The sequence below is a fragment of the Arvicola amphibius genome, chromosome 1, assembly GCF_903992535.2.
Source record: "Arvicola amphibius chromosome 1, mArvAmp1.2, whole genome shotgun sequence".
Taxonomy (NCBI): Eukaryota; Metazoa; Chordata; class Mammalia; order Rodentia; family Cricetidae; genus Arvicola; species Arvicola amphibius.
In genome coordinates this window covers 182,248,972-182,265,584 of record NC_052047.1, presented here as the reverse complement: position 1 = coordinate 182,265,584, position 16,613 = coordinate 182,248,972, and the positions used below count along the sequence as shown (strand labels likewise).

At 39.0% G+C, this 16,613-nt stretch overlaps 1 protein-coding gene across 5 annotated transcripts in view; it reads right to left on the bottom strand.

The window, feature by feature from the left end:
• Positions 1-16,613, bottom strand: part of R3hcc1l (R3H domain and coiled-coil containing 1 like) — a 92,529-nt gene that overhangs the window by 40,184 nt on the left and 35,732 nt on the right. Inside the window, exon 2 of one of the 5 annotated variants that reach the window (XM_038317766.1) lies at positions 11,972-12,065. The exons of the other annotated variants lie outside the window; for them this stretch is intronic. The gene's annotated coding sequence lies outside the window, so the exon portion shown is untranslated. The remainder of the gene's footprint in view (positions 1-11,971; positions 12,066-16,613) is intronic. 5 annotated transcript variants of the gene reach the window in all.

Genomic DNA, 16,613 nt, shown 5'->3' with positions numbered 1-16,613 from the left:
TGAAATTCAAAGACTATTTTAGTAAAACAGGATCTTACAATAAGGTGGCATAAGAGAAACCAAAGGCAATGAACATCCAAAAACAGATCTTTATTGGACAAAACCACTGTAGGAAAGAAAATGATGAATGGAGAAAAGAAGGAATGCTTTAATATACTTGGCAGTACAATAAAACAAGCAGCACATAAATTACTTGATGTTGGAAAGATAGTAGCAAGTGTTGCAGAAAGCTGAGCAACCTCTATTGGTTTGAGAATGATCTAGAACTGCACCGAACAACACGAGCACACACAGCATCTGAAATGTGGTCAGTCTGAACTGAGATGTAACCCTTTGGGGTTTCAAAGACTTGGGACATGCACGTGTAGACTTATACACACAAACTTAACATGTCTCATTATTTTTATATTAATTCTACATAGAGACATATATGTGTATGACAACTGCTTTGGATATACTAGCTTATATAAAACATTAATTTCATGTTTATTTTTATACTTTTAAAAGTGGCTGGTGGGTTTAAAATCATTTACATGTTTCATATTCCTGTCCATGTTATGTTTCTAATGGAACAGCACTGTCCCAAGACATTTCCAGATTGCTAATCATAAGCAAAGTTAGTCTGTTTTTCCTCTTTGTATTGTTTACTTCAGTAACATGGTAATACACCAAATTAATTCCATAAATTCAAAATGATTTTAAATGCAAAAATCTATTCATGTTTCATAAATCCCAAAGTAAGATAAGTTATACAGCATGCCCTTGAGATAAAGCTGATCAACCACACATTCAGGAGCACTGTACTATGTTAACACTATTCCTCTAAAAAGAGAGGTTTTTTATAAACTTATGTTTGAAAGCACAGAAGGCCCTAGATTTAGAACTGTTTCTTTGCAATGCCCCTGGCTTTACAATACTTTCCAGAGTATTCTTTATTGTTTTTAGTCAGCTTACAAACTGGCAAAACTAGGGATGCCAAGGCCCTTCAGTTCAGCAGTGTGTATCTCATTTGTAAAGAATTGGCTGAATGTATCTTAAAAATAAAGTCAGTATACTTACAAAATGGGATGTCAGATACAAAATACAGCAACAGACCAAAAGGTTTCTGGACTCCAAGATTATTAAGCACTTAAAAATTTCACTATTCTTTCCCCCAAGTAACCACTGTTCTTCCATCTCTGGTGTCATATAGTCTGACTAACAGTATTAGTCAGCTGTTCAAGACACAACTGTAGAAGTCACTGCCCTTGGCATTACCACAGGCTTGGTCATAAGACTCTTCAATGACTCTTCACTACATAGAAACTTAAACTATCTTGGGTAAGCAGAAATTTCTGTCCTGCCCAGCCCTGCACCCCAACTGTTCATTCCCAAACAAATACACAAGAGTTGTATTAATATATAAACTGTTGGCCTATTAGCTCATACTTATTATTAATGAGATCTTACAACTTAAATTAACCCATAATTCTTATCTATGTTTATCCATGTGGCTTGGTACCTTTTATCAATAAGGCCTTCTCATCTTGCTTCTTCTGCGTATGGGTGTCGGTTGCAGACTGAGTATTTCCTCTTCCCAGAATGCTTCTAGTCTGGTTGCCCCACCCATACTTCCTGCCTGGCTACTGGCCAATCTGTTTTATTAAACCAATACAAGTGACAAATCTTTACCGTGTACAAGAGCAATCATGCATAGCATATAAAATTTTATGTAATTTAGCCCATAGCCCCCAACTCTTCCTTTTTGCTGCTCTAGCCACTCCAAACTTCAGGCTTCATTTCCCATAATTTTGGTAGTACTAGATGTCCTAGAAGCAGCCCAACTGTCTTCTACCACCTCCATGGTTTTAAACATATTATCTTTTTCCTCAGTCAGATGCTTATTTATCCTCATTCCTCAACTATCAGTTGAAAAACAGTCATCACTTTTATAAGGTTAGCATTGACTCCCCTTGACAGACCAAGGTCCTGTACATAAGTTGCTAACGAATGTTTTCACGTGTCTTTATTAAAGCAATGAGCATATTGTTTTATGCTTGGTTCAATACCTGCCTCTTCAATATAGGGTTAGTGACTTGTTTTTGTTTTTGTCTTTGAATCTAGATTGTCATGCAACCTCCTTGGCACTAAATTAATAGATGTTAAATCATGGCAAGAGAACCTTTTCAATGAGTGGTGCTCTCCTCCATGCCACAACTGAGATTTGGAACCCATTCACTTATTCATTCCACAAACATCTACTGAGTAAATATTTAGTATACTAAATCTCATTTTACCATTTTAGGCACTAGAAACACACTAATGAATATAAACCCCCAACCTCAAGAAGCAAGCATTTCAATGGTGAAAAAAAATAAACATTTAAATATAAACTACTAATGTGCAAGTGAAAAATATTACATAATAAAATCAAGTAAGGATGGATACAGACTGGTAGGATATGTCTGGCTATTTTAGAAGGGAAAACCATGTGATAAAGCAGGAAGACCACTCCAAATAGTCAACACCTTAATTCATACTGAACTGAGTCCATATGGCACATAAATTGTATGTGTGCGTGTGTGTGTGTTCCAGGAAAGAGGAAGAACAAGTGCAAAAGTCCTAAGGTGCATACAAGAATTAAAGAAGTAACATGTAGAAACAGTAGTTAGTAAGACAGCCAAGGGCCAAAAGAAGTAGGAACTAGGGTAATGATGGAGCTTTGGATTTTACTTTCAAATGTGTTCAGAAAGTCCAGGAAGGCTTTAGCTGTAGAGTATCTAATTGACCTTTGCTAAAGATTTTTCTAGCAATGAATACAAAAGGGTAACAGGAGGGAAACCTGCTATACATTATACAGCATGCATAGGAGGACATGAGGAAAGTCACAGGAAACAGCTAAATGACAGGTTTTGAAGAGGAGACTAACAAACTTAGAGAGCTGAGTCGGCGATGTGAAAGGATGAGAGGAGTCACTAAGAGTTTGGGGCGATCGCTGTGATGTTAGTTACACACATTAAGATGTGAGGGTTGAAAGGCAGCCTACTGACTGGGAAAAGATCTTCACCAACCCTGCAACTGACAAAGGTCTGATCTCTAAAATATATAAGGAACTCAAGAGACTAGACGGTAAAATGCCAATTAACCCAATTAAAAAATGGGGCACTGAACTGAACAGAGAATTCTCAACAGAAGAAGTTCGAATGGCCAAAAGACACTTAAGGTCATGCTCAACCTCCCTAGCTATCAGGGAAATGCAAATCAAAACAACTTTGAGATATCATCTTACACCTGTCAGATTGGCTAAAATCCAAAACACCAATAATAACCTTTGCTGGAGAGGTTGTGGGGTAAGGGGCACACTCATCCATTGCTGGTGGGAATGCAAACTTGTGCAACCACTTTGGAAAGCAGTGTGGCGGTTTCTCAGGAAATTCGGGATCAACCTACCCCAGGACCCAGCAATTCCACTATTGGGAATCTACCCAAGAGATGCCCAATCATACAACAAAAGCATATGCTCATCTATGTTCATAGCAGCATTATTTGTAATAGCCAGATCCTGGAGACAGCCTAGATGCCCTTCAGTGGAAGAATGGATGAAGAAACTGTGGAATATATACATGCTAGAATACTACTCAGCGGTAAAAAACAATGACATCTTGAATTTTGCAGGCAAATGGATGGAAATAGAAAACACTATTCTGAGTGAGGTAACCCAAACCCATAAAGATGAACATGGGATGTACTCACTCATATTCGGTTTCTAGCCATGATTAAAGGACATCGAGCCTATAAGTTTGGGTTCCTTGAGAAGATAATAAGAAGGTGAACTCCCAAAAAAGATATAGTAATCCTCCTGGATATTGGAAGTAGACACGATCGCCAGGCAAAATTGGGAACTTGAGGGTTGGGCAAGACTGGGCCAAGGGAAGATGGGGAGAGAAAAGTGTGAAGGGGAGAGCGGGGGGAGCTCGGAGGAATGGGGTGCTTGGGATATAGGAAGGGTGGATATGAGAGCAGGGAAGCATATATCTGAATTTAAGGAGCTACCTGAGGGTTGTCAAGAGACTTGACCCTAGAGGGGTTCCCAGGCTTCCAGGGAGACGCCCCCAGTTAGTTCCTTGGGCAGCTGAGGAGAGGGAGCCTGAAAAGGCCAGTTCCTATAGCCATACTGATGAATTTCTTGCATATCACCATAGAACCTCCACCTGACGATAGATGAAGAAAATGACAGAGCCCCACCTTGGAGCACCGGACTGAGCTCCCAAGGTCCTGATGAGGAGCAGAAGGAGAGAGAACATGAGAAAGAAAGTCAGGACCGTGAGGGAACCTCCAGCTGGCGACAGATGGGGAAGGTGACTGAGCCCCACATTGGAGCACTGGACTGAGCTCCCAAGGTCCCGATGAGGAGCAGAAGGAGCGAGAACATGAGGGAGAAAGTCAGGAACGAGAGGGGTGCGTTCACTCATGGAGACGGTGGGACAGAACTAATGGGAGATCACCAACTCCAGTTGGAATGGGACTGATGGATCATGCGACCAAACCCGTCTCTCTGAGTGTGGCCAACAGCGGGGGCTGACTGAGAAGCAAAGGACAATGGCTCTGGGCTCTGATTGTTCTTCATGGACGGGCTCTGTGGGAGCCTTCTCAGCTTGGTCGATCACCTTCCTGGACCTGGGGGGAGTTGGGAGGACCTTGGTCTTAGCATAGAGTGGGGAACCCTGATGGCTCCTTGGCCTTGAGAGGGAGGGAGGGGAGGTATGGAGGGGAGGGGAGGGAAGGGGGAGAAGGAGGGGAGAGAAAGGGGAGGGAGGGTGGAGGAGGAGGGAAGGAGATGGAAATTTTTAAATATAAAAAAAAATAAACCATGAGAAAAAAAAAAAAAAAAAAGATGTGAGGGTTGAAGAAAGAAATAATCCGGAGTATGATGTGGACATAAGTTTGAGTGCCTAACAAGATTTCCCAGTATAGATAAAGAAATAATGGGAAAATCAGTCAAAAGCTCCAAGGACATGGAATAATTGATGGTGAGCATTTGTGAATAATAACCACAAAGGTCCAAACCAAGGAGGCAGGTAAGAGCACATAACAGTGGCAGATGCAATGGAGGATAAGCCATGGGGGAACTAATTCCAAGAGTTGACGACAAGGAGGCACTGCCATTAAAAAAGGAGAGAGCACAAAACGCTAAAGGGAGCATTAGTATCTCTGAAGGTAAGAAAATACTTTTGAAAAGGTAAGAATAAACAACCATATTAAATGTGTTGGAATGTCAACAGGAAGCCCTGACATTTTCCTACTAAACTTGGCAAGATAAAGGTTGCTGGTAACAATGGAACTGTGATGTGGTGCTGGAGAGAAAGTTCCTACTGGAAAGAGCTGGAAAGGTTAAGAACATCTAGTGGGCCGGGCGGTGGTGGCGCACGCCTTTAATCCCAGCACTCGGGAGGCAGAGGCAGGCGGATCTCTGAGTTCGAGGCCAGCCTGGTCTACAAGAGCTAGTTCCAGGACAGGCTCTAGAAACTACAGGGAAACCGTGTCTCAAAAAAAAAAAAAAAAATCATTAACCTTATTTGCAAATGACAAGATCCTATATTTATTTTTTTATTTACTTATTTATCATATGTATGTGCATGTGCACACTCATGCCATGGCACACAGGCAAAGGTCAAAGGACAACCTGAGAGGTAGCAACGTGGTTTTCTCCTTCCACATCTGAAAACTGAACTAAAGTTATCATCTTGGCAACAAAGACCTTTACCTGCTGAGCCGCCTCCAGGACCCCATGATGCTTTGCTTAAACAATAGTGGAGGGAGGACCCTAAAGACTCCACCATTAAACTCTTATAAACTGATAAACACTTTTAGCAAAGCAACAGGATACAAAATCAACATCCAAAAACCAGTTTTTCTACATATCAATAACGAACTTGCTGACAAAGAAATCTAAGTAAAAACTCTGCTAATAGCTTAAAAACAAACAAATGAAAAAAACTGGAAATAATCTAAGGAGTAAAAGATCTCCGCAATGAAAACTTTAAAAACTGAAAACAGACGTTGAAGAAGACACTAAAAGAGTTGTGTGTTCACGGACTGGCAAAACTAATGTTATGAAAATGACTATGCTGCCAAAAGCAACCCACAAGATTCAAATGCAACTGAATCCCCCAATGATATTCTTCACAAAACTTAAAATCATAAAATTCATATGAAAGAACAAAAGACTCCAAACAGCCAAATCAATTCTAAAAAGAAATATCAGTAGATGCAATAATATGTGACCACAGATTATATTACAGAGCCATAGTAACAAACAGCAAGATGGTACAGACATAAAAACAGACAGGTGGACCAATACAACAAAAGACCCATTTATGCACACAGATACAGCCATCCATACTGGAAAAAAAAAGCCTATTCAACAAATTTTGCTGAATTCCTAGTGTCCTCTGGGAATACAACCAAGAACAGTATAGATGGATCACATGGTAATTTTACATTTCATTTTCTGAGAAACTGTTATTCTCATTTCACAGTGGCTGCACAAGTTTATGGTCCCACCAACAATATATTAAGTCTCCTCTTTCCCACTCTCACCAGCATTTGGTGTCACTGTTCTCCTGATAAAACTAGATCTCTATCTCCTAGCACACACACACACACACACACACACACACACACACACACACACACACACACGAATTAAAAATGGATCAAGACCTTAAAGTAAGATCTTAAACTATGAGGAAATACTGACTTTCTGCAAAGGACTCCAAAGGCACAGTGAATAATTGCAGAAATTAACACGTGGGATTGCAAGAATTCAAAGTTTCTGCACAGCAAAGGAAACCATTAGAGTGGAGAGACAATCTGTAGAATGGAGAGGGAAAAACCTTACTAGCTACACAGCAGATACCTAAAATATATAAGTATCTGCAAAAATTAAACACCCAAAATAAACCATCCAATCAATAAATGGGATAACAGACTGAATACAGTTCTCAAAAAGAAAAATGCAATAGTCAATAAACACAGGTGAAAGTGTTCAACAACATCTTTAGCTATCAGAGAAATGCACATCAAATCTGCCCTTAGATTATCTCTCACCTCAGTTATAGTAACTAAAACCAAGCCAAGCCAAGCCCACCGAACAACAAATACTGGTGAGAGTATGGGGAAAGAGGAACCCTCACACACTGCTGGGAGATGTCACTTGTGTAGCTACTAAGGAAATCACAATGGAGGTTTCTTATCAAACTAAAAGGAGAACCACCAGACCCAGGGGCCGCACTATACTCTCAGGAAAGCCAACAGACCACAGAGACCTGTGCAACTATGTTTACTGTCGCACTACTCACAGCAGCTAGGAAGTGGAACTAGCCTAGCTGTCTAGCAAAAGATGGACGAATGAAGAAAATGTGGTTCTTATACAGTAGGAACTTGTGTTCAGTTAGAAAGAAAAATAAAATTACGACATTTGCAGAAAAATGATGTAACTAGAAATCATTATGTTAAGTGAATAAACCAGCTACAATATGACAAAACACTACATGGTTTTTCTCCTATGTGGAACTTATGTATATGTATGTAGGGGGCGTATGAAAGCAGAAGAGATATTACAGGAGTAGAGGAAGAGTGGGTAATGAAAGCTGTGAACATGTGACATAGAAGCTGAAGTGAGGAAGGCTTTGGAGATGGAACCAGCAGAGGACATGGGAATGAATCAAAAAAACATGTAACAACACATGGAGAAAAATGCTATAGTGAAACCCATTACTTTGTATGCTAAGCCATCTTACCAATCCAAACCTTTGAAATTGTAATAAAATACACATAACATTTGCCTGTAGAGTATGTTACTTACATTTTTTAATGTTGTAGGACACTGTCAACTTACATGTGTTGTTGAATATTGGAGAATAATGTTATTGATTATAGAATACTGATAACTTGCACATGTTGTTAAATATCATGGAGGATACTGCTAACTTACACACATCGCTGAATATTATAAATATTAACTTACAATGTTGAATATTGTAGAATTTTATTAATTTACACATTGTTGAGTGACAGATCACTAGCATCACTGAAATTTTACACTAACTGAACTATCAATCTTTGTTTGACCCTTTCTGAAGCCCTTGGCAACTATTCTACATATATGTTTCTTCATATATATTTGACTAAGATTACCTCATGTAAAAATAATCATGTAGTGTGTGTCATCATGAGGAACTCCCTCTTCTTTAAGGCTGAATTATATTCCACAATGTTTCACCACGTTTTCTCTATTCATTTAGCTACCAATGAACTGTCAAGTTGCAGTCACACCTTCATTACTATGAATTATGCTGCAATGGACATAAGAAAATAGATACCTCTTCAAGATACTGTTTTCAATCTTTTCTAATATTTTCAATCTTTTCAAAATGGAGTGTTTGCTTATAAGATAATTTTACTTTTTAATATTCTGAAGGACTTCCATGCTATTTTCTATTGCAACTGTACCATTTTACAATCTCCCCAACAATGTAAAAAGTTCCAATTTCCCCACATCATGGCCCACCTCTGTTCTGGATTTGGTTGTTTGACAGTAGCTATTCTACTAGGCATGAGATAATATATCACTGGAGCTTTGATTTGCATTTCCTGTTAAACATCTTTTGCACATATTTTATGGCCACTTAAACATCTTCTTTGGAGAAATAAATTCAGGCCTATTGTTCATATTTTAATCAGGCTATTTGCAGTTGAGTTACTGGGACTCCTTATATATTTAACACCTCCAATATATAGTATGCAAATATATTTTCCCATTCTGCAGGCTGTTTCTACTCGCAGAAGTTTCACAGTTTAGTAGAATTTATAAAATACCCTTAATAAGATACTACTATTTATTTTAACCTATTTTTTTTAGCTTTTTTAATTAAAAATTCTTAAAATTTAACTGAATCTATTCATTAAAGTTGATTTCAACTCACTGTCAGTTTGGAAAAGACTTTAAGAGCATATTCATATCAGAATTTTATACAACAGGCACAGAAAATATCTTACTTCAAATGGTTTAGAAGTGTAGTTTCAGAGCAAAATAGAAGGTAACATAATACTTACACTAAAAATAATCAAATTGTACCACCTAATCAGAAATCTTACTCAGCAAAATAAAAAAGCAATATATGCAGAAATATATGCAGTCTTCCTATACCTTGGGAATCCTCCCCTCCCAGCGTCAGGTACAAACACCATACATGCAAATAAGAACTTTATAAAACACTTGACTCTAACACAAGAAAAGGACTTTTATATATATCTGTTATATACTAACTTAAAAAAATTATACTTGAGAGCAGAAAACCAAGGCATGCTTTAGATCTATGAACTCTGCTAAGGAAGCACAACTGATTCTCTTACAGTTTCCTTTTCTTTTTTCTTTTTTGTTGAATTTTAAAAAGATTTTATTATTATTTTTATTGAGCTCTACATTTTTCTCTGATTCCTTCCCTGCATCTCCCCTCCCCTTCAACCCTCTCCCAAGGTCCCCATGCTCCCAATTTACTCAGGAGATCTTGTCTTTCTCTACTTCCCATGTTACAGTTTTCTTAAGGCATCCTCCACAAAAGCATTTTCACACTTGAAAACACAAAATAATATCCATTTGAAGGTTCCTATTTTGCTTCTATTCAAACTGGACTATACAAAATATGTATCACAATTTTAATTAACACAATAAGACAATAATCTGTAATGAATGTTCCGAGTATGTGAAGAAAATACTTCAATGTTTCTGTTTAAATGCACTGGACTTTAACAAGACTGAGGAGTAATAAGTCAGGGAGACAATCACTTAAAACCCTCAGAGATAGGAAAGATGAGATCCACAAGTATGAAGCAAAGGAGATGTCCAACAGCTTATTCACACTGCCAAACTGGCCATGTATAAGCCAACACTTATTCACCATGAATAACCCACATACAGGACACCTACATTACCACCTCCAGGGACATGATTTTTATGTCATTTCTTTGTCACCTGCCATTTCTTGCTATTCTTGGGCATTTTCACTCTCTCGATTGTTGTGGAATATTCTTTTACACTGTGTGAAGATATGTCAGTGACAGGTTTAATAAAAAGTTTAACAGTCAGTAACTAGGCAGGATTTTCCAGGCAGACAGAACGCTGGGAAGAAGTCTCCATGTCATTATTGGTGAGCCAACGGTTCCAAGGAAAAAATCCAGCAACACTCAATCTACTGGGCAGTTCAAATCTCATAACCTCCAAATTATATTCAAAGTTTGCAAAAAAAGAAGTCTAAACAAGAATTGGGGTGCCTCCCATTACAATAAGACATGTGATCTTCACATGAACCTTGTTCAAGTGATGACCTTGGTTGCTCTCACTAAAGCATGATCTCACTTAATCCTCTTTAAAACTCCACTGTTATTATTATTCCATTATTACTAGTCCAATTCTAAAATCATAAAAATGAGGCATCAAGGCTGTTATATACCTAAGTACAGAAACACCGCAAAAGATTAATTTGATTGCTCTCACATATGCCTTGTGGAGATTTTAGCACTGTTCACTTTTTCTTTTCTTTTCTTTTTTTTTTTTTTTTTTTTTTTTTGAGACAAGTTTTTACCATGTATCCCAAATTGGCCTGGAGCCTCCTATGTAGCCCAACCTGGCCTCAAATTTGCAATCCTCCTGCCTCCACTTCCCAAATGCTGGGATTACAAGTATGTGCCACTATGTCTGGCCTTCACTTTAGTCTTCTTTGATACAAGGTCTCAGGTATGTAGCCCAAGCATATCTTCTGACTATGGAGATTATAGGTAAGTGTCCCCACCCAGCTCCACCAATGCTCTGGAAAAGAGGACGCAGATAACCGTTTCAATTAGCTAATGCCTACAACACTAGAGGCCCTAACTCACTCTCTTTCATACCTCTAGACAACCTAACTGAGCCATGAACTGAGAAGCAAGAGGAATTTCAATGGGTCAATAAAGCCGATCAAGTTCTAAGGCCCTAACCTTATGAAGGGTTACCGATCATAAATCCTATAACTAATACAAAGCCAGCACTCTCTGATGCCATTTAAAAACCTGCTTGCCACAGATGGTTTAGAGCTACTTATTTGTGAGATAAATCTTCAGAGATCCTTTAAAGCTCAAGGAATAGCATCACATAGTCAATTTCAACAGACGTTGCTTGAGTGACTAAGCCCAGGGCAGAGGTGTTCTCTACTCCCTGCTGCTACACCAAACATTAACCTGTCTGACTCCCAATTAGGCCTTGAACTGCTTGAAAGCAAAACTAAGCCATATTGTTTTTTATATTCTCCATACTTAAGCAACATTCTTAGCATATGGATGTCATTAATAACCTGGTCAATAAAATGAGTACAAAAGCAAACGTTCCTTAACAAAGCAGTAGCAATTCAATGTTTAAGACGTGTGTGTGTGTGTGTGTGTGTGTGTGTGATCAGTAAAAGGAACACAAATTCTTTAATGACAAATTCTTTGTTATATTATTTTTTGACTCTACTCAATAACTATTTTCCTAGTGAAGCAAGTACATGTGACACATGTTAATTATTTACAGAAACTAAGATCATTTGTAAAGCAATAGTGATGACAAAATTAAACCAGATGCACACTTAAGCCCTTACCCATCAGGGTTCACTCTTGAAAGCCATAATTTCATAACACTATCAATGAAGCAGTACTCTATTTTTAAAGCACTACACTTTCGCATAGAAGTATTATATAGACTCACTGCAGTTAAATAAAACAGCATTAACACTATGACAATTTCTGAGCTTGCCACAAGCCAGTAACCATGAGGTGGAAAGAGAAAACAACAAATACACACTTGCACAAGTAAATAAATGTAAAGAGCACAAAGACTGTTGCCTCCAGGCAATATAATTTGTAATGTACCAAAGAAGTCACTAGATGAAGCAATGGGCTAAATCCTCATACATACCATCTTTGACCATCAAAACAAGTCCTTCACAAACAAGCAACTTCAAGAATGATTACTTTATTCCAGGACAGGCTCTAGAAACTACAGGGAAACCCTGTCTCGAAAAAAACCAAAAAAAAAAAAAAAAAAAAAAGAATGATTACTTTAAAGAGAAGAGGTCGCATCTCTAGCAAGTTTAAGAGTCAGAACTGACACCCTCTCTGCTCTAATATCCAGGTTTGGAATTGTTTGTAGGCTATGCAACCCCAATTAACGGGTCACCTAACTTTTAACAAGTATGGCGTATTTATTTTAAACCTCATCATTTTGAGACTTTCAGCTTTACATTCCTGCACATACCGTCCTACTTCAGCCACTGCTATCTGACTAATGAAGGCTAGTTATGGTAGAAGCCAAAAAGAAATGTTACAAATGCTCTCATTTGTAACATTTTGTTTTCTCAACAAAAAACAGAAAGATGATGTATCAATCAATTGTACAGAATTCTGAAGCATGACATTTGCTGGTTTCAAGAAAATTTGTGATTCTACATATCACAAAGCAATTAATCCAAAGACTAAAGACAAACAAATGCCTCAAGTCTGAAGAAAGACTCTTCAAAGGACAAGTGGGACATGAGATATACATTGGACACAAGAGAAGGCAGCAACAACTGAACCACAGATCAAATATGGATTACCATAAGATCAATGCAGAACTCTCAGTAGCCACAGAAACAAAGGAAATTCTTACATACAGTATCTTCTCCACAGACCTCAATGGAGATATAAAAAGGACTACAGGCAAGAGAGACACATTTGGGGAGGAGAGAACAGCAGGACCCATGAAGAAGTACCAAGGCACCCCTATGCACCCTCCAGAAAAGTCTAAATGTCTGGAAAAAAAAGGAGCATGAGCTTCTGCCCCCGCCCCCGGCACAGGCACAGATCCTCCATAGCTAGGTAAAGAAAACAAACCTTTACTTCTGAAGACCAAGGGCAGAATTCCTGTAAAGTCTCATGCCTGAGACCTAGAGGAAATCTAAAGCACTTAGGAAAACGTAGAGATTAAACCACATCTCAGGAAATATGGCTACAAGCCTCAAGTAAGCAACTACTTAGGAGAAGAGCTAGCAGATGGAGAAATACCCTCTGTGAAACATGAGTTCAAAGGGCAGATCTGAAGCTGAATGTAGAGCACACATTAGGAAAAGCTTCTAGTAGGACTGGAGAAATAGCTCAGTAGAATACTACTCTAGTGTGTATAGTGACCTAGGTTCAACATCCAACCTCTCAATCTCTCCCTCCCTCTCTGTGATTCTCTATAGCTTGCCAGATATAAATCAAGCTTACCTGGCACTAAAGTTCTACCATGACTTGGTATCAATCTACTATTTTAGTCATAATGCTACCATTCTCAGATATGAATCCTCCATTCTAAGCAGGATGACATCATTGGCCTGCTCCTTCTAACTTCTAAAATGCTTTCTTTGAACCATATCAGCTTAAATAGCCCCAGTCACTAGTCATCCAAAAGATGTATCACAAATTCAACTTTATCCTGTAACTATGTAAAGGCAACTGATTCACACTTCTGTGAATTCATATGCACTCACCATTCATGGCATTCATGTTATTTTATACAGGATATTCTTATTTAAGTGTTGCTTTTATGGCCAAGCATGATGTCGTGTACCTAAGGGTCCAGGGAGCCTGCACAGAAGACTGAGGCAGGATAACTGCCTGAGACCAGAAATTTAGTGCTCCCCCGAACAACGGATATCTCCATCTCTTTTTTTTTTAAATGGGGAAGGGTACATTTATGCATTTATGATGGTTATACTCAAGAATCCTGGGCTGGAGAGATAGCTTAGCAGTTAAGAATGTATTGTTTGTGCAGAGGACCCAGCACCCATATCAATAGTTCAGCTGTAGAGGATCTGAAGCCCCTTGACACAACGCACACATAAATACTTTTTAAAAAGAAAGAAACCTGTAACTGTCAAGGTAGGCATTGTCTCTGACAAGTTCCTTGTAAACCTGGAAACACAGAACTAAATAAGCATACAAGAAAAAAAAAAGGGGCGATTGCACAAGTTAACTTTAAATCACTGTAACAACTTCCAGAAAAAGTTTGTTTTTATATTTTTAGAAAATTAGACGAGCAGCATTAAACTGTGCTCTATGCAATCTGCAGCTGTATTACACTCATCTTCCACAGCTGAAAATAGGGCCTGGCACACGGAATACACTCAAGCAGTTCAGTACTTAACTAATTTCATTTTGTATAGCCATAAGGTAGAAATGGAACCCTGAAGTTCTACTCCAGTCAAACTGTATTCTACCGAAAATAATTCCTAAATTATATTTGTTCATTTATTTTCTCTGAATAAACTACAAGTATCACAAATGCAAAAGCTGGGCTTTTTTTTTCCTTTGGTTTTTCAAGACAGAGCTTCTCTGTAGCTTTGGAGCCTGTCCTGGAACTCACTCTGTAGACCAGGCTGACCTCGAACACACAGAGATCCACCTGCCTCTGCCTCCCGAATACTGGGATTAAAAAAGGTGGTGGGTGTAACCACCACCAGGTAGGGCTGTTTTTTTTTCTTTAACTTACTGTTTGTTTGTGTCTGCATATGTGTACGAGCATTGTTGTAGAGGCACACATGTAACAGTGTACATGTAGAGGTCAGAGACAATTCTGTGGAGTTATTTCTCTCCCTCCACCTTTATATGCGTCCTGGGGTTTGAACTCAGGTCACCACACTTGAGTGACAACTGCCCTAACGTGCTAAACCATCTAACCAGCCAGCCCACTTAGCCCTCTTCTGAAGCCTGCAAAACAATTAATCCCTATGTATGCATGCATGTACGTACATTCATAGTAAGCATCAAAAGCTCCCTCAAAATTTTAAGGTAACTTAAGGGCGGCTAACATACACTTACCTACCCCGTGTAAAAACATGTTCTTCCTACCAATAAGATTTATTTTTCATCATCTTTGGCACAAATTCTAAAATGCTACCTGCCAGGTCTTATGCCCAATAAATATGCATCCACAAGCAATTATGGAGATAGATAGCTTATGGGGAGGGGGCACTCCTTGGTCAGGTCCCAATGCTGGCCTGTGGTTAGGGGAAAAGGAGTGGGGGGAGAGGGTGGTCCTGTGATTAATCACTGCCCACTCTGCTTAGGGGTATTTATCACAGCCCACTGTCAGGTAAATGACTGGAAAAACACCTCTTCAGTAATTAATGTGAAGTGACGGATGGACAGCTCCTGGGCCCATTAATCAGGAACATCAGTAGCCTACTGAGATTATGAATGTCAGGATGCATAAACTGCCGGTGGATCAATAAGCCCAGGAATTCATCCAAGGCTCTCATTTCCGAGGCATCTCCGGTACATTAGGTTCCCTCAACCCCTCCCTCAATCTGAAGTGAAAATCAAGGCTTCAGAACAAAGAACAGGAGCTGAGGCCTCAAGTGACCACTGCAATAATATGGTCAAGAAGATGGCTATGACTAGGAAAGAATCCAGGGTAGGCAACAAGCACACAAAGTGCCATATACTGATCAAGAAGCTCTCTCAGAAGGCATGCTGCACTTGAAACACGGAGTAACCAGGAAGACATAGTTGGTTTCACTTATCAAAACCTCATTATCCATTTTAGGTATTTGCTTGTTACTCATTTCCCTGTCCAAATTTTCTCCTTTCATATAAGAACCACTAATGTAGGGAGAAATAAAAATGAAAACTCGATTTTCAATACTTAAGAATTTGAGTAAATTTTTAATTTAATAAGAAAAAGAACTTATATGAAATAAAATAATTATTTAAATTTAATTTAATCTCATCACTCATTACTATGATAAACATAGAAGAAGTATCTATAGTGCTGACCAAAAATATTCTTCATGAAAAGCATTTGTTCAACTTGAAAAATTGTCTGGCACTCAAAGAGAATGACGGTGTCATAATCCAAGTTTAGCCGAATTTTGTATGGGAAGGAAGGTTGGGCTAGGGCCTCATACAGAATGCTGTAGGCTGGCAGTGACGGGAAGGAGACTGCCCTTACTGCCACATCCCGCCAAACCCCAGTGCTGTTTTGTGGTCAGACTCAGGCCAGAGTTACAATTGTTGGTTAGAAAGTGTCTCAGAGTTACGGCTGCCTGTTCCGCTAAATCTCATCTCATCCTACTGATGGATGGATGGACAGATGGCTGCTTGGTGAAAGCAGCATTATCAGCCAGCTTCTATGGAGCCTCTGAATGATGGATAGCCCTCTTTCTACTTTCTCCAAACCACCATCGATCCAAGCCATATTTCAGCGGTCAGAAGCCCAGTAATATTAAGACACACAATCAGGTTAAGTTACTTGCAGTATAAACCTCTAAAACAGAAATCTTAACACCTCTGCTTTGCTGTCATGAACTAGGCTAAAAATGCTACAGTTTGATTCTTTCTAGCTGCTAACACAATGAATTCCAACAGCTCAAAGCCCAAAGGGAACAGCTGGGCTCTATTCCTAGCAGTACTTGAAAAGCTGACTTGCCTGCCAAATTTTTTACTAGCCAGTTCATTTCTGGGAAATGAACTCTGCGGCAGTGGTGAGCAGATCTGTGAATATGTGTATCCAGTGGAGTGTGACGCTATTAGAACCA